Source organism: Panthera onca, chromosome C2 (assembly GCF_046562875.1).
Source record: "Panthera onca isolate mPanOnc1 chromosome C2, mPanOnc1 haplotype 2, whole genome shotgun sequence".
NCBI classification, from domain to species: Eukaryota; Metazoa; Chordata; class Mammalia; order Carnivora; family Felidae; genus Panthera; species Panthera onca.
In genome coordinates, this window is record NC_138347.1 from 90,134,936 (window position 1) to 90,154,473 (window position 19,538).

The 19,538-nt window shown below is 34.9% G+C and overlaps 1 long non-coding RNA gene across 1 annotated transcript in view; it reads left to right on the top strand.

Moving 5' to 3' along the window:
- Positions 1–19,538, top strand: part of LOC132683386 (uncharacterized) — a 587,323-nt gene that overhangs the window by 220,523 nt on the left and 347,262 nt on the right. Inside the window, exon 3 of the long non-coding RNA XR_013557771.2 lies at positions 15,835–15,896. This is a non-coding gene — a long non-coding RNA (uncharacterized LOC132683386). The remainder of the gene's footprint in view (positions 1–15,834; positions 15,897–19,538) is intronic.

Consider the following 19,538-nt stretch of genomic DNA (forward strand, 5'->3'; position numbering starts at 1 on the left):
AACCACAAACTGTGGAATCATCATGACGTGAGCTGAAGTCAGATGCTTAACCAATGAACCACCCAGGTTCCCTTCAAAATACTTTCTAATTATCAATTTAAATTTGTTTTGGCCCAAGTGACACTTATATTTTATTCATTTTAAATGAGCTTGTTATCCTTTTGTTATTTATTTCTTGATCAATTTCATCATGGTCAGAAAACATACTTTGTGTATATTGTTTTCTACTTTTTCAGTCAATTACAAAGAGGGGGCTGCTGAAACATTCAATCTAGATTTTGCATTTTCTATTTTACCTTTAATTTTGTCGGTTTTTGTTAAGCTGTGTATTTTCTTTGCCTTTCCTTCCTTCCTTCCTTTCTTTCTTTCTTTCTTTCTTTCTTTCTTTCTTTCTTTCTTTTTTGCTGTGTATTTTCAGTTTATGCCTTCTCCTATGGCAGAATCTTACAGGGATCTTAAATAGACAGCCAGGAGTGGAGTCAGTTGCCCTCCTCCTTGGGAATCCTTGAATAGCAATGTTTGTCTTCTAAGAATTGTGAAATTACAGAAATCTCTGATTATTTTTATAATCCCTTAGCTGTTGCTTTCTGGTTGGTCTTGGCATTTTATATTGCATACACACAGCTAGAAACTGACAAATGTCTCTAGGGGAAATTTCATGTAGAACATTGGTTCATTTCTCAGAGGCTCTTGGGATCTCAGCTCTCCAAGTGTTGGGTGCCTAAAATGCTCTCAATTTCTTCAATATCACAGGTTTTAATGAACCCAACTGTTAGAGTTGTTTTCAATTAAAGGGTACGTCTGGTATCAGTACTACATCATAGTTGCTATACTTTATTTATTTCAACTTGACTGTAAGCCTTTGAGGGTGAATGGAATGCTGTCATAAAAACTTAGGTTAGTACATTGGTAAGCATATTACATATTTTATCAATGTATAAAAGGGAATATAATTCTTTTGCTTTTCAGTCACTAAAACTCCATGCTACAGGAAGGATAACGGAATGGAACTAATTAATGTTTCATAGTTGGAAATAGTTGGATGCTTAGTCCAAGTTTTATAACACAAAGTGTGTCACTAGCCAAGTTATTTAACATGACTTTGAACAAAAAGATGATAGCATCTCCCAGTATTTGCATGGAGATTGACCGATACAACACATAGTAAGTGCTCTTACATATTCAGTTGATTTCTTTGACCCTCCATCCAGCTTAGTAACACACATTTTGACTATAGTGACCAAGTCAGCATTTAAATGTTTGTTTGTTTTTGAGAGAGAGAGAGCACAGAGCAAACAGGGATGAGCAGAGAGAGAGGGAGACAGAGAATCCCAAGCAGCTTCTCAGCACAGAGCCTGATGCAGGACTTGAGCTCATAAACCATGAGATAATGACCTGAGCTGAAATCAAGTCTGATACTTAACCAACTGAGCCACCCAGGCACCCCAAACAAGTCAGCACTTATTTCTCCAAAGAAGAACAAGAATGACATTCTTAGGTACTTGTACAAAGTTTTAGTTTTACAGATTTAGGGATAACAGTGATGCATGTGATAGAGGGCTGGTACTTTTATGGAACCTTCCAATGTTGCTTCAGTTTTACTGATGCACTCCAGGAAATCAAGAATAAACCTAAAAGCACAACCCAACAGAAAGGGAGGAGTCAGTTTCCTTTATGCCTCAGAGTTAGCAAGGAATTTAGCCTTATGAGAACAGAAGTGAAGTTCAAAAACTAACTTAAGCCTGTGCACAGTATCATTTTCTCTTCTTGAATCAAACTGCTCTGTGTCAAAAGGGGGAAATGCTCAGGACAGTTGCCTTCACATAGCTGAGTTCAGCTTCCTTTGATCCAGCAAGGAGACATTACAACCTCAGAAAGACAGACTTGATGGAAAGTCCCAAAGACCTGAGTACAGGTCAAGGCTGTCATCTAAATAGACTTAGTTCTTACCCATCAGACTACACAGCAGATAAATGTTACATCTAGGAGATGAAGGCTTGATATTCGTCTTATACCTGGAATCAGTTTTATTCCCTTTATATAATTTACCATTAACTTCTCCATGTTGATGCTTCCCCTGAGCTATTAAAGCAGGATTTTCAGAGCTTTAAAAATGGGTTTTGTTCTTGTGAAAATAATCTCAGGCATTATGTAAATATAGCATTTTAAAAAGACTTAAAATCATGTATATGAGAAATAAAGTATTATGGAGTCATTTGTATCTCTGCCTTTGTGGATTATAGTTACATTTGAGGCATCAATAGGAAAAAAATGTAAGCCTATTCTACACCGAAGTAAGGAGATAAAACGTTGAGTAGCATAGTCATGATCTTCTCAATTTAGTTTAATGCAGATACTATTAAAGTTTAATCAAAATGTTGATATTAAAAATTTCCCAAATTAGAAATAGTATTAGAGAAAACAAGGAGAAAAACAACTAATGCCTGTGAAATATTATTTGCTCTTCATGATGATCCAGAGCAGATGAAAGTCTATGTTGAATTTAATTTTTTTTTTAGTCATAAATCTAGATGACCCAAACAATCTGAGATATTCCCAGTAGACTCTGGAAAAATGTCAGTTGTGTGTGTACCTTTTCTCTGTTCTTCCGAAAGAAGCAGCTGGGGGAGACTTACAGTCTGGTTTTACTATCTTTACCTTTACTGACTTCTAAAATGGAAAAATTTTATTTTCTGGTTGTCTTGAAGCTATCTACCTTATGACAAGGGCAGTCAGGAATGGAAGACCTTCAGTTATTTTTTGTGTCCCTACAAAAAAAAAACACCTAAATTTCTTTGCACTAACCCTGGAATGCTTTCATTCATCAAAATATTCAGCAAACAGTCAATCTTGGAAGTATGCACCTGATATTGATTAGAATGCCAAAAACAATATTAAATTTAAAATGCACTGTTAAAAGATTCTAGTGTGGATCTTACTTCTTGGAGTAGAATCCATTTGAGCTATGGAGAAATGGGGACTTAAGACAATGACTCTTGGTCATTTAGTTTTATTGTTTCTACATATCTTTAGGTATCTTAAATAGTTTGTTGCCAAATTGTGAATTTAGGACAAATATGTAATATTTTGTCTTCCATAGTTATGAAGTATTTCATCTCTACAAAAAAGTAAAGAAATGATATTGTAAAAATGTGAGAACCCATTATAAACTTGCTAAATCATATTAAGTGTACCAAATTTATTTTAGTATTTCTTTTACACTTTTGAAGCAGGATAACATTGTAGATGTAGTTTCAACCTTTTGAGTACTCATTCCTGAACCCTTTTTCTCTGTTGGAATAATTGCTCCTAAATGTGGTATGTAATATTTTATGTAAGTCTATATGTACATAGAAATGTATCTACATTTAGGGGCGCCTGGGTGGCTCAGTCGATTAAGCGTCCAACTTTGGCTTAGGTCATGATCTCGCGGTTCTTGAGTTCAACCCCCACATTGGGCTCTGTCTGACAGCTTGGAGCCTGGAGCCTGCTTCAGATTCTGTGTTTCCCCTCTCTCTCTGCCCTTTCCCCACTCGTGGTATGTCTCTCTCTGTCTCTCAAAAATAAATAAAAACATTAAAAAAATTAAATAAGAAAAAATGTATATATATTTATATACTGTACATTTAAAACATATATTATATGTAATATGCATATATGTATATCTGCAAGCAATATTTATGTGTATGTTGCATGTTTTTAGCATCCTTAAAAACTATACATATTGGAAATAGTCTTTTTCAACTTCTAGTTCAGTCATTTTAGCTGCTATATATGATTCCTTCCTGTCTATAGTTCAGAATTTACTTAACCATTCTTTTGATAATACATTTTAAGTTGATTCCATTTTTTTTAATGAATGTGTAAATGTTGCAATTGACATTCTTGTGAATGACTTGAGGTCACATGGGAGAATTTCTTCAAGACAGGTGCCTAGGAGGGGGACTGCTGGAAATAAGGGCATTTATATTTTCAACTTGACTTTGTATTAGTAGTTGTACTAATTTACATTCCCACCAGCAACAAAGTAGAAACTCTTTCTCTACATCATTGCTTATTCTTGTATATGATATTTTTGTGCATTGCCTGGAGAGGTCATAAAATTAAGTCAAAACCAGCTCCAGAAATGTTTTGCTACTTTAGTCTTATAGTCTCAAGGACTGTGTATCTGTTGTTTAGAAGATTTGATGAATCAAAGCTCCTAAATTTTGGGCAGTCTACACAGCCTAAAAGGGAATCAAAACTAGAGGTTGTTTATCCTGCTCGCTCCTTCCTCTTTCCCCCTAGTTTCATCCTGTAAGTCACAGTAGACAGTGAAAAAGGCTCCTTGAAGCATTAATCATCATCTGTGTTTCCGCATCTGTGTTTGCAAGCTAAAAAATATGCTGCATTAGTTTTCACACAGGGAAAGCATGTCAGAGTTTTCATTACAGGTCTTATTTCTTTATGTATCAATGAAATTGTTGAACTAGCCTGTAATTTTAGAGTTTTAAATTCTATTCTATACCTTTATTAGAGTCAGTCACTTTGCAGAAATAAGCAAATCTCTGAAAGTAGTGGTCTTATATAATGCAACTAGTTACAACAAAAATTAACAAGTTTGTTTTACTTATATAGATAATAGACCTACCTAAAAAATTATTGAAAGCTCCTTCCATCTATCTATCTATCTATCTATCTATCTATCTATCTATCTATCTATACATCTATCTATCATCTATCTCCAAGGGACTACATGTGTTACCAAATCCTGTGTAGATTATATTTAAGATAATAGTTATAAGGACATTTCCCAAAATGTCCTGCAAAGGCTAGTGTGTGAGACAGTGATCCAGTGCCTACATTGCAGTACTTTTTTAGAGGGCACAGATCCCTGGATTTTCACCCTATCTGGTCAATAAACCACAAATCCTCTACAGGTTTCTGACACTTGCTCTTCTGTACTGATTCCCAAACAGTGGGGTGATTTGTTCACCCCTGAGTTCATGTTGCTTGGACCCACATCACACAATTCCAAACAAAGACTAATCCAAAAACACACTTTGTCACAAGAACCACTACTGACAGCCTGTCATCTCCCAATAGATCCAGTTGAATGTAGAAATGGAATAAGAATTTTATTAAAAGTTTTCAAAAGGCTTTGTTGCCAAATTAGATTATTTTCATCTCATATTTGTCTTCATAAAGAAGCAAAGTCCACAAGTTTATTTTTCTCCTAACACTGTTCTGATGGTAGTGGAAATAAAATGAAAGCTATTGGAATTGGTATCTAGCTGGATAATAATAAAAAAAAAAATTGGCTAAAGTAGAGAATCATGAAAGCAACACAAGCCCATGGTAAATGTTTTACTTGGCTTAAAACATATAAATGTACATTCATTTGCAATATTGTTAAGTAGAGTTAGGGCTTTTTTTTTTCCTTAGAGCATAGATTGATTGACTAGATTTTTGTTTATTTTTTATAGCATAAACCAGTGCAGAATTTAACCTATACTTTAAATGTTTTCTTCTCTAGAGCAGAACATGATTTTTTTTTCTTTTTTAGAACATGATTTTAAAGACACTTGCAAAGAAATCTTCTAGGTTTTTATTACTTCTCAGTCTTCTGCATTGGTTATCCCACATATAAGATCTGTTTCTTTGGCCTTAATTACACATTTCTTAGGAAAACAGAAAGAGAATAGTCTAGAGTGATAGAAAACCTTACAAACGTAAAAATCAACATTGCTTCAAGATAATTTTGTGATTCACAAACAGACCAGAAACACAATTCAGCATCTAGAGGCAAACTCCACAGACCTCTAGGACCAGGCTCTAGAACCAGGAAGCAAGAAGTGGCTGGGTTTAACTCTGTGTTGTAACAAGGACCAGATTGGCTCACACAGGGCCTGGAGGCATATTAATGGCATTACACTGAGACAAGATACACTTACAAGTAGAGATTTTAAAAGTTTTGAGGGCTACCTCTTTTGGTACCTGGTATTGAGCTGCTGCTTGGAGCAAGGGATGGAAGAGAAAGGGAGGCATAGCAGGACCCAGGCCAAAGTGCCTATTGACTCAGAAACTACAGTTGCGGTAACCTCAGGAAACAAAGGCTCAAGATTTCTTAGAAGACTTGTTTCTGAAGTACATACCCATGAGCTGCTGGAGAGACAACTGTAAAATCCACAGACTCAGGTTGGAACTCAGGGGAGAGAAACAGAGAAAGGCACAAATAAAGAACAAAAATGGCAACAACAACATGAAACTTTCCAAGAAATTCCCAGTCAATGTGGACCTGAAAATTAAAATTCCAAAGCACAAGAGAAGGTCAGCTCCATGACAGATAGTCACAAAGTCAACATACATGTTTTTTGTTTTCTTGAATTCAAAACGATTGGACTTTCTCACCTCAAACAGTATCTTTCTCATTCCCTATACCCTCCTCTTCTTGAACTTATATGAGGTGTATGTTGGAGCTTCTCAAACTTTCCCTGGCATTTTTTCCCTTTTCTTTCATATTTTCATCTATTTATATCACTTTGTAGTCTACTGGGTCAATTCCTTAGTCAAATGTTCTAATTACTTCATTTTTTCTCTGGCTTTGCCCAAATTAGTATACATCCATAATTTAATTTTAATGTTATTTTCATTTCCAAAATTAATAAGTGACATTTTAAAGTAATCTTCATAAGGTTTTGATCCGTATTTGTCTGCTTTTGCTTCATAATTTCTGTACTTTATGGATATTTTTTCTTCTTTTAACATTTTGAGGATTTTCAGAGCCATTTAAATGTGTTTTTCCCCAAAGGATTGTTTTAATTATTTGCATTTATTGAGGAGGAAATCATACAGCCAGCTAGATTATTATTCAAGAGCGAGAAAGAAAGAAGATATTACCAAAATACAAGAGCTGAGAGTTTATAATTGAAGCATTCTTACTGACACATTACTAGAAGATGCGCTTCATCTAAATCAATCAATCAATCAATCAATCAAGGAAAGGAAAGGAATGTGATGTTATAAGTACTCATGAACCAAAATAGTGGTAAATGATATTGGTAAGGCTATTAATTTCCTTAAATTATAAGGAAAAAAAATACAACTCTAAGCCTTAGAGGATTATTATTTCAGTAGCCAAAGCATATTAATTCTTGTATTTGGGAAGAAAAAGATGCACTGAATAGCTTTAGACTTTGTTGGGACTATGTAAAGTAAATGTTATTGCTAACATTTAAGAGCAGACACTAAAATATTACGAAAACCCATTTTTTCTTAGCATTTTTGGGAAAGCTATATATATGTGAGATAGAGTTACCTAAATAAAATTCAATCCAACAGATGGCAAAAAATGGAAACAGAAAAATATGAAAAAGAATGTGAAAGAAGTAAATAAATGAAGTGGAATAAATAAGTCCATATCTAACTAGTAATTATAAGACACGTTAATGCACTAAACTTACATGTACAGATGAAGGCTACTGGATACTATATTGAAATAAAATTTAGACAAACACACCTTCTAAGCTACTGAGAAAGTAGTGTGGAAAAGTTGTAAATGAAAGAAATATAGTATGAAATTCTAACCAAGTGCTGCTGGTATAGTGATATTAATATGAGACAAAATAAAATTTAAGAGAGAAAAACATTATTAGTGTTGGAGAGAAATTTTACAAAATGATGGAAAGAAAAAAACTAAGATATTGCAGTAGAGAACCTGCACACAATTCACATTTTTTTTTCTTGAAAAAATTGCAGAAAAGGAAAAGTACACTCATGGACCAGAATAAGTGTTTTTTTTCTCTAACAGAGTAGAGATTTTTTTTCTCTAAACAGATTCATTCATTCATGTGTTCTTCAGTAAATATTTTTGAGTACCGGAATGTCACAAGTTCTGTGCTAGGGATTAAAATAACAACAAAAAAAGAGGCAAGCATACAAGTTGATATACCTTATAATTAGCAGTATAAATGAGGAGGAATTTATTATAGAAATTGACCTGAATATATTTCAAAAATATTTTATTGAATTGAAGACCAAATTACTTACTGATACTTACAGCAAGAGGCCAACCATAGCATTTTAAAAAGACTGTGGCTATAGTATATGTAGTAAAAGTCCAGAAATATACAATATAAAGAAATACAATGAATTCTTTCTTTTGGAAAGGATGGAGGAAGGTGGGACTGGGATTATAAAGGCTGTAGAAGAAAAGATCCAGAAGTTTCCATTTCATATGTTAATATTCTTTTTAATCAAAATCTTTGAGGCAAACATGGTAAAATATGAAATTTTGTTTAGCTGAATGGTAGTTAGGGTCTTTTAAACCCTATGATATTCTGTATTTAATGGGAAAAAACATTAAAACTCTTTATAAACTTCAGAAGTACTGTGTAATTATTCAGAACTTCAGAATTCAGTACTTCAGAATTATTGTACAATTTACTTTGCCAAAGGCCTTGACACTGTTTTGAAAGCACACTGTTCACTAAACCTTAAAAAAAATTCCATGGTAACCATTGCACCATGCAACAAATGCTCCTTGAATCTGTTGTATCTGTAAGAAAGATAGAGATTTGGGATTATGGTGGGAGTATGGTAAAACAAGTGTATTGTAAGAAAATTAGCTTTCTCTTACTGTTAATTTTTTTGAAGTTTATTTGTGTTTTTTTGAGAGAGAGAAAGGGAGCGTGTGGGCACATGAGTGAGGGAGGAGCAGAGAGAGAGGAAGAGAAAATCCCAAGCAGCTCAGAGCCCAATGAGGGACTTGAACCTACGAAGCTTGAGATCATGACCTGAACCAAAATCAAAGAGTCAGACACTTGATGGACTGAGCCACCCAGGCCCCTCTAAGAAATACTTCTTGAGTGCCTATGTCTTGGGCACTTTTCTAGGTTTTGGAGAAATGATAGTAAGCAAAAATATCCTCATAGAACTTGCTGATAGTGATAGAGGTAAACAACATCAAATAATTACATGCAAAGGTGGTACAAACTGGTACATGTGGGTATGAACTTAGGAAAAAGGATTTATCATAGGGAGATCAGGGAAGATGATTTTTGAGCTAAGGCCTCAACACCAGTGACTGACCCACCTCGGCACTCCTCTCTTACTATTAATTTTTTAATGTTTCCTATTTCCAGGTTCTAAAACTAGTGGATATAAAGCAAAATGGAGTCTTTGAAAAGCAAATAAATGTAGTATTTAAGTAAATATCTGAAAACGTTGTAGGTTGTAGCCAAACACACTTATCAAATGTTAAGAAGCGAGAAGATATAATCTCCCGTTTTTCAGTATATAGCTCTAGCATAGTAACCACTGCTGGATAATTTATGGAGGCTGTAGACATAAGGTATGTGTATAAAAGGTGGAAAAGTGAAAAAAGAGCTAATAAGTTTTCTTACTTTTGAAGGTATTTCTCGGGTTTTCTTTCTGTTGTTTTTTTGTTTTTGTTTTTGTTTTTTTTTAAATCCTGTCCCTGTTTCAATTTTTTTTTCTCTAAACAGACTCATTCATTCATTCATGTATTCTTCAATAAATATTTTTGAGTACTAGTATGTCATAGGTTCTGGGCTAAGGATTAAAATAACCAAAAAACAAACCCAAACTCTATTCAAGGTAATTTATTGCCTTTTCATGCCCAGAGACATATTGAAGTAGTTAATGTTTAATGTCCACATAGAGATTTTAAATCACTGGGAAGGCTTCCTCTCAAGAATAAACAATCAGCTAACTGAACAAACAAAACCCTGTATCATGTTAAAATGCCATTGTCATACAATGCCCAGATCATTTGGTGGTAGGGACTGTGTGGAACCTTGCATTTCCTTAATACACTGTCTTTACAGCTCATTGCTTGTAATTACATACTCAAGGTCACTTTCTTTCCAGACACTGAGATCACTAGATCATGGCCTAGGTCTGCTTATCCATTTCTATAAACCTACCACCTTATATAATAATGCATATTAGGCACACAGTAAACATTTGTGGAATAAATGAAGAATATAAATGTAGTGATGCATGCTTAATGTGTCTGTGTTACTCTGTGTCTTGCCTCTTCTGACAGTGCCAAGTAACTTGTCTTTAGAACAAGATTCAAGATGAATCATTAAGAAATAGCAACTTGAAATTTAGTGTATCAGGAACGATGCCCTTTTTTTTTTATTCCTTCTTATGCTTTTGGGCCTAACAACATTTCAGGATAAATGATACTATTTTTAATTGCTTTTTAACATTAAGTAAAGGGAATACTAATATTTTAAAAAATAGGTATGATGTATTTGGTAACTGAATCTATGCAATTATTGTATATCTTATTGTATATATTTATAAAATTATTGTATATATTTATAAAATATATAAATATACTCACAATTTATGTCTCGGTTAGCATGTGGCAAGAGCAGTTCTGTGATGAAAGACATCTAGATGGCCCAGCACCCCTTGGCCAGACTACAGCAATGGATGTTCTCTGACTGGTTTACTCTGCCATCTTCATTTCATGAAGATGTTGTTCTTGTTTTGTACCAACTGTGGGTTTTTTAAAATCACCTCTGTATCTGTTTTCTTTCTTTTTCTTTTTAGCTCAAACCTACCAGTTTATCAGCACATCCTGCTGGCTCTAGATTCAATTTTGAATATTTTAGCACCCCCACAATTTTGGCTGCTAATGCCCTGGTCAAAGCCATCATCATCCCTCCCAGGATGCAAACAGTAGCTTCCATTTGTGCTTCTTGTTTCCATTCTTGCTCTGATTGTCTGTTCTTTACCAAGAAGCCACGGGGAGCCTCCAACAATGTCACACAGGGCAGCCCCTTGCTCCAAGGTCTCTACTAGCTTCCTGTCTCCTTAGATGAGAATGAAAGAGCTCTCCATGTCCTACAGGTCCCTGCATCATCTGACCTTGGCCACCTCTTTGACTTTGTTGCAGACCTTTCTTGCCTCTGAGTCTTTGTTTTTTCCTATTCCTTCTGCCTGGAAATCGTTAACTGAAGACATGTAACAGTTTGTTCCCACCTTTATTTAAGTCCTATTTCAAGTGTCACAACTTCAGACAGGCTGTCCCTGACCTCTCTACAAAAATAGATCACTTTGTCATTCTTGATTCTTTTATTATGAGGTTGTACCATATCTTGTTATCTGTCTGTCTGTCTATCTACCTATCTACTTCCCTCCCTCCCTCCCCAACTACAATGTTAGCTATGGGTTTTATTTCAACCTCAGTGTAACTCCAGGGCATAGACAGTGTCTGGTACATGGATGGTACTCAGTAAAGACATTTTGAATACGTTTTTATTTTCCTCCTTGAAGTCTTCCCTTATGGTTGTTGCCTTCATTTTCTTCCTTGTTTGTTCTAATATTAGTACCATTTTTAAAGCACATGTTTTATCTTCATGATTGTGGATTACATAGACAGAGGAGCATGCCTTCTGTTTCCCTGGTGCTTAGTATGTTTTTGCTCCTAGTGGTAATAATTGGGTTGTCACTGTCTGCTATTTATAGTAAAATAATAGGTAGAAAATAATAACTAGAAAGAACTCATTATTGCCTGGCATTTTAACCTGCTGTCATGTTATTGTGCAGTGTCCAGATGGTTTTAGAATTTTGCCAATGTTTCATGGTACTTTACTGTTGCCTATTGGCACAATAGTTCCTGTTAGGCAGATTCTTAGCTCATGAACCTGATATTTTCCCTTTTAACAGAATCTCCGCTAGTGTTTTGCTAATTACTAAGACATTTCCAAGTTTTACTTGTAATTTATTTGTCATTAGGAGAATTGTGAAAAGCTAAATCCTATCATAAAAGACGAGAAATGTTGTGTATAAAGGGGAAGTTTTATAAAAGGAGTGATTAAGACCTATGTCTCTGGAGCTAGACCTTCCAGATTTCATCTTACTCTGTCACATTGTGACTTTTTGTCAAATTGATTAAATTCTCTTTGTCTGAGTTTCCTCATCTGGAAATTGGAGATAACCATCCCTACCCCATGGATTATTGTAGAGATGAATGAGTTAATGTATTCCAAATACTTCTAACAGTCCCAGAAACATCATATTACTGAATAATTATCAGGTCTTATTATTATATAGTGGCACAGTTACTATTAAAGGCCCATATTTGTGAGAAAAGAATTTATTGGTATTTACACTTGACATACAATACATTATTGAAACTCATGCAACATATTTGAAGAAAAAAACAACTTTAATTATCCTAACTAAACTGTATTCGTCCAATATTGGTCAACTCTTTTGAAAATTATCCTTGAATGGAGAGATAGGTAACAAACAGTCAATAGTTCATTTGAAGTAGTAATCTCACTTTTTTTCCATAAATGGGTGATGATCATTCACTTTGCTCTTGTAAGAAACGAAACTATAATGACATTTGAAAACCACAAAATATAACCTGCTTTGCAGAGACTTTGTATTTATTTTTCCATCCTATATTTTACATTTGTTTTAGAAGTTTATAAAACCTAACAAGGAGACTTTTTGTAAAATTTCAATGAGTTGGGAATTATTTTTGTTGGTCTTAGCCTATAAATTGACACATCTAATGGCCAGCAAATTAAAAAACATGCAACAGATCCAGGAAAAAATACCAACTGCAAAAAGAAAGGTGAAATGACAAGTAAATTTTCTAAAATTAGTTAAATGAAAAGCATAAATGTATTGGAGATGAATTACATTAAACTAAACATTGCTTTAAATATCACTGTTTTTGCACATCTATGATACCTCTCGAAAAGATTATTGGTGCCTTTTTAAAAATTTGTTTTGGGGTGCCTGGATGAATCGTTTGGTTAAGGGTGCCACTGTGGCTCAGGTCATGATCTCTTGGTTCGTGAGTTCAAGCCCCACATTGGGCTCTGTGCTGACAGCTCAGAGCCTGGAGCCTGCTTCGGATTCTGTGCCTCCCTCTCTCTCTCTGCCCCTCCCCTGCTCACACTCTGTCTGTCTCTTTCAAAAATAAATAAAACATTAAAAAATTTAAGACTTTGTTTCAATCTTTTTGTATTTAACACTTATAAACAGTAAAGAATTTCTATGAGCGGTTCTTTAAAGGAGACACTTGGAAAACTTCAAGGTAACTTTTATTTTCCCTATTTTACTTTAAATGTATTTTTCCCTTTGAAATTTAGTGAACCCCTCCTACTGAATTTTGGAAGTCTTTCATTTTTTACCAAAGGTAACATGCTTGCTAAGAGTCAACTGAGAGCAATATTTGTGCAGGAATTTTAATTTAATAGATACACCAGTTTATAATGGAAACATCAATGCAACACTAACAACAGTGGAAGTGTAGACATTGCTGATTATATTAATGCTGTAGACTTACTTTCTCCAAATGAAGATCATTCCATTTTCTATTGTTTTACTACTTGAAATAAAACATATTTACATTTCTTCTCAAAGAAACATCATTCAACATACATCTGACTACAACTTTGAGTGTCATGAATGCGTGAAGGCTTGTTTTGTTCAGTTTCATTATCTGTATGGTGGAAACTGTACTATCAGTAAAGATGCTCTCATCAAGAAATCACTTCAAATAGTGTCACTGCCCGACACTTTTATTAAAAACGCTAGTGATAGTAAATGTACTTATTGAAACTGTATTTACTACTCAGCTATACAAGCTTTATTAACATTTTTCTTTTTTTAATGGATTATAAATAAATTATCTGAATAGTTTCCTTTTTAAAAATATTGCCCAATACTCAGCCTTTTCAAGAGTCTGAAGTACGGCATTGAGAAATCATTTAATCTGTATCAGTCATAATTCTTGGCCACTGAAAAAGGACATTAGCCACAAATCACACTACCTCATCTGCCTGTGTGCACCGTATCCCAAGACATCAGACTGTTTACTGTCTGGTCTGTCTGATTAAGAACTAGTGGAGACTGAGGAGCAGCATAGGTAAGCTTTGTCTCAAGCAGAAAATCCTCACTAAACCAAGTCAAGATCCAGATCACATATATCTAACTTCCTTTTGTAATTTGGGCAGAGGAGTGTAGAATTGATGTAAGAGATTTGATTCATGTCTGGGTTGCACTTACACTATTTATTGTTTGCTACTCTTTGACTACTTACACAGTAGAGGCAGCCCTGAAGACCAATGTTCCCATAGGCAGTTGACATATATTTGATGGCATTTGGGTTAAAACACAGCATAAATAAAACCAGCTTGTCTTGTACTATATTAAAACCATAGAGATGGAAAAAAAAAATCAATGTTTTTTTTTTCTGTATAGAAAAGGATGAAACTCATGAAGAAAAGAACTAATATTACACAATTTTGGGTAAAGGCAACAGAAGCACAAAAGCACATAGACTACTTTTATAGAGAAAGATGTAGGTAAATAGACGTTTTTATATGTAGTGGAGATTAGACTGCCAATCCTGTAAACCGTCTCGTTACTTTGATTTCAGAGGACAACAGTTAGGTTACATCGTGGTAATGCTGACTTGATGAGTGCATGATACAGTAATGTAAGGAAACAAAGATCGATATGAAAATGACTACAGAGCCTCTGAGGAGTACACACAGATCAATATGGTGTAAGTCATAGACTACCCTCCTCTATAGAAGAGTCTTGTAAGAAAGTGAAGCCAATTCTTCTGAGAAGTTTTCCCACTCTCCCAATGAACTATAAATTATCATAGTCAAACACAATATTAAACCATTCCTTTCTTGGAACTTAAAGGCCCTTGGAAGATTAACTATCGCCCCAAAAAATGAAATGAATGAAGTTTTCTTTCAAATTATAGTTTCTTCCACATTATTTTACCAAAGTCGGCTTGAGTCAAGAGCTTTTTGTCTCAGGGCATATTGAGTGTGCTAATAACCAGATATACAGAGTTGGGCTGACCCAGAGCCATCTAGCTAGTTAGTCTCAGTCACACCCCTGATTGGTGTTTAGAGGTACAGGGCAAATTACTGTGTGATTCTTAGCTCATGTAAGTCCGAGATAGAATGGCTCACATGTAGAGTTTTCAGCAAGCAAAGTGAATTTCCAAATTACAGCTTCTCTCCTTAGATATAATCAGTAAATGATTAGTAAATGGGTTTATAGAGGTGTTTGGCTTCCTGACTAGGGAGCCTTCCCCCACCCCCCATTTGTTATGGCTATTCCATGCAATGATGAATATGGGCGGGTACCTCATAAACGGTCACATTACAGACAGACAACTTCTGAGTATGGAATGGAGGCATTTACATAAACAGAGGCTCATTCTCTGCTTCATGCTGTATTGCAGTTTTTCATGCCCATTAACTATCTACTCTGCCCGCACTTGAGCCCCTGTGCTAACATTAAAGTAAGTTCATCTTCAAGGGAAAAATATATCTCAGAAGATTCGTCTCAGATAGAGTGTTTGAATAACATTAAGTGAACCAAGCAAAAATAAAATGCTAATGAAATTAGTGTAGTCAGATTTTAAAGTTGATGAGAATAAACAAATTCTTCTGATAAAGTATAACCGTAACACTTAGTATGTTTTTCATTGCAGTATTTGGGAAAAAATACAATTGTGTATTGAAATAATTTGACTTTTTAAATATATTTTAAGAATTTTTCTTTTTGCTACTCTTTCTAAAGTAAAAAGTCTATTGGGAGAAAATTTGATTGTCCTATATAACTTAGTTATTAAGACTAACCTGACTCCTTTATTTTCATTGACTCTAGTATTTGAAAGACGACATAAAATACAGCATCTTTTTATTAGGCTCTATCCTAATAATATGAAGAGTTCACATAAATTTTAAAGGACTCCATGTGTTCCATACAAAACAATTAGATATTCACAGCAATCATATGAAATAAAGTGCTTTTCTCTTTTTACAGGTGAGGAAACTGAAGTTCAGAGAGGTGATTTCCCCAAATTATATACAGTTGTACGGGGCAGAGTAAGTTCTAACTTGAAAATAATTGTTCTATAATTTTATTCAACAACGTTTTTTTTTCTTTCTTTCTTTCTTTCTTTCTTTCTTTCTTTCTTTCTTTTAAACCATTTTTAGACGTTGTGCAAAGCAAAGAGATAGCAGAACAGAGTACAAGACAATATTTACCTTGGTGGCACTACAGCCAAGGATATGTGTTTGGAAAAGAGCATGTGCAAGTGAGGGGAAAGAGAGAGAAATGTACAAGCAGTAACAATATAATGTGGTAAAAGCTAAATGTGATAATAAATTCAAAATGTATAGCATCGCAAAATCGGCAGCAAATATTACTTTGGGAATGTGTCAGGGAACCCTCAGAAGGGAGGTAATTTATAATATAAGTTGGGAACGACAAGTGGATTAGGTATTAATCAAGTAGAAAGATCAAAGAAGGCATTTTTGGCATAAACAAAAGATGTGAAGTGAAAGGAACTAATAAGTATTCTTGAGCAGCTGAGTTGTTTGTGTGTGGTTCTTGGTTGTAATGACCAAGTGAGTGAGACTATAAAGCTAAAAACCATCAAGAGCCTCAGAGGTTTTGCATGTCATGGTAAGGAGTTTGGATTTTCTTTTTGGTCAATAGGGACCCACTGAAAGTGTTGAAATTCATTTAAAGCTTGAACTTCCTTCCCCAAAACTAAGTGCAGTAAGCACCAGTCTTGACGCAAACATTGTATTTTGAGCCAGAAAAGGACATTAACAAACAAGCAAACACCGGTGGGGGTGGAGAGAGAAAGTAACACAAGTGGTCTGCTAAAGATTCCACCCCAGTGGGAGAAACAAATGACAACCCACAACCTCAGCATATGGTATGTAATCTGAAAAAGATTGATGCACATTTACAGGTGATGATTCAATAATGATAATGTTATTATTAGAAACATAATACATTTACACACCTTCACCCTCCACATCTCTTATTTGAGAACTACTTGTATAGGAAATAACAATGAAGTATGACATTGTGGAGGAAAAAAAAGAAGTTTTGGCATTGTCATCACACAAACCCACAACCACAAGCCTGACAGAAATATTAAGGAAAGCTGGAGGCATGACATGTTTTTAAATTTAGCCCATAAACTCTTGAAATTCTACCCTTAAGGTTTTCTCTGTAGGAACTCTTCTCTCTCCAGCCTCCTCCTGGTGACTGACATTACTTCTGGACCACACCTAAGAGGTTGTTAGGAGAAGAATATCTATGCAAAATAGAAATATCAATAAAGCAGATGTCCTTACTTTGGTTTCCATAAATAAGAAAGAAGTTCAAGGATAGCCCTGATGGGGATAACTTTAAGATGGCAGTTCTTAGTAGTCAATAGAAAAAAAATAATTTCAGCATGATAAAGACACAGAATTTTATTTAAAAACTTGTACACACACACAACATATAGGTCACCAGTAGGTGGGACCCAAAGGGAAAAACACCTGAAGCAGTGGACTTTTTATGCTTTTGTAAAACCCGTGTCTTTTTTAAAAAGTTCAACTGTAATCATGCAGAGGAACTTCGTCCATGACAAGAGGGTAGAAGCCAAACTAGAGAAGTTGACAATGTAGTTGATATGTAGTTTGAAAAGCTGTATGCATTCAGATAAGGCTCAGAGTAAGGATACTTATAGAAGTTCTAAGGAATTAAAAAAATATAGTAGATGAGTGTCCATTATTTTTAAGAATGTTAGGAAAAAGAGAAAGGCTCAGATTGCTATAAAGAGAAAATAGAATGCTTTTCCTGAAAAGGGGTGGGAAATGTGTGGAGGGGGAGGATGACCGTGATAATTACACATTGTTCAGATTCTAATCAGCAGTGGGACACACTAGAAATAATTTTCAGTTATCTATTTGAGTCGCCTAGAATGATGTAAGTTTCTAAGCATTAGACAACCGAGGTTAACACGTGGAGTTTTCCTGCATCCTCTTTAGAAGTCGCCTTGCACATTGCAACACAGCCTTACTGTTAGAAGGGTAAGTCTTCCCTGCCGTATTTAACTCCATTTAGGGAATGAAGCAACATAGATGGAATCTCTTTGAGATTTACTTAAGCATTTAGTGGTTTGGGACAGTGGTAGAGCACAGCAGTTCAGAGGTGAGACTCTGACTCAGACAGAGCTGGACTTGAATCCCTGTTTCCCCAGATGCTATCTGAACAACTCTGGGGGAACCTCTGTTATGTTGCAGTTATACACAGCCCCTAAAATGGGTATCTCATAGGGTTGTTGTTGAGGATAAATGAGAATCCAGGCACAGGAACTCTCCTAGAAAAATGTATACTTATGTACAGTGTTATGGATATTTTACAGTCTTTCAGAAAATTTTGATGGAGTTTTAATTAATCAATTGCATTTTTTAATGTTTTTGTACAAATTGGTAATTACATTATCAAAGATATGGATAAATAGATGGCTTCCATTATGTTTCTGCCTTTTATTGGCTTATTTTTCTGCTTACCAGTTAAAAAAAGACAATTTTTTGGAGCAGCTTTAGGTTTACAGAAAAGGTTTTGTTAGTTTGTCAGCAGTGAATACTTATTCTTTTGAATTAATTGAGTTGCAGTAAGAGTACAAATGAGTGTGTAACTCTTTATCCATTGAAATCTTGAGACTTGATAGGTAGTGACTTTATCATTTATACACATGTATATCTGTGCATCCAGGTTGAGTAACTCCTCACTTTAAAAAACTACATGTAGGGGCGCCTGGGTGGCTCAGACGGTTAAGCGTCCGACTTCAGCTCAGGTCACGATCTCGCGGTCCGTGAGTTCGAGCCCCGCATCGGGCTCTGGGCTGATGGCTCAGAGCCTGGAGCCTGCTTCCGATTCTGTGTCTCCCTCTCTCTCTGCCCCTCCCCCGTTCATGCTGTGTCTCTCTCTGTCTCAAAAATAAATAAATGTTAAAAAAAAAAAAAAACTACATGTAAATAGGTCTTTTATATTTCTTCTTTACATTGCTAATTTAAAAGCAAGTTGTATTTGAACTAAATTTCAGATTTTCTAGTAGAAAATTTGATTATAAATTAAATTTTCGTTGAACTATTAAGCAAACATTCTCATCTACTTTGTAGGTTTTGGACAAGATGTCCTCACTGTAAAAACATGGCCACATAGAAAACTGCTTATTGACCTCTATTTTGGATAAATCTCTTTGTCTTTGCTGATTCTGACAAAGAGTTTTGAATCTTGTTGGCTAAAAACTTATAAAACAGCAAATTTCTCTCTAAGGGACTCTCTGGACATATTGTTATGATGTATGACAGTCTAGAAATACTACTCTACACTATCCTGTGCTTTACCTTAGAGTCCTACCTTATCCCAGGTCATATCCTACCATTTCCATGCTTTATCATTGTGTATTAGTTTTCCATTATCTGTAGTATCATTACACAAGTATGAGATGAATTCATTAGCAGTCTGGATTAGACAGGGTAATTTTTTTAACAAAATAAGGTTTTGTTTATTTCCTTGTATATGTATTTTTCTTCAGTACTATGTAATTTGGTTTTGCAATTACTTAGCCAATGATTTATTGCCATTTAGGTCATTGAAACAGAGTGCAGATGTATTAGAGCATTCCATTCCATTGTCACAGGGGCCCAGTTCCTAACTGGAATAACGATGTA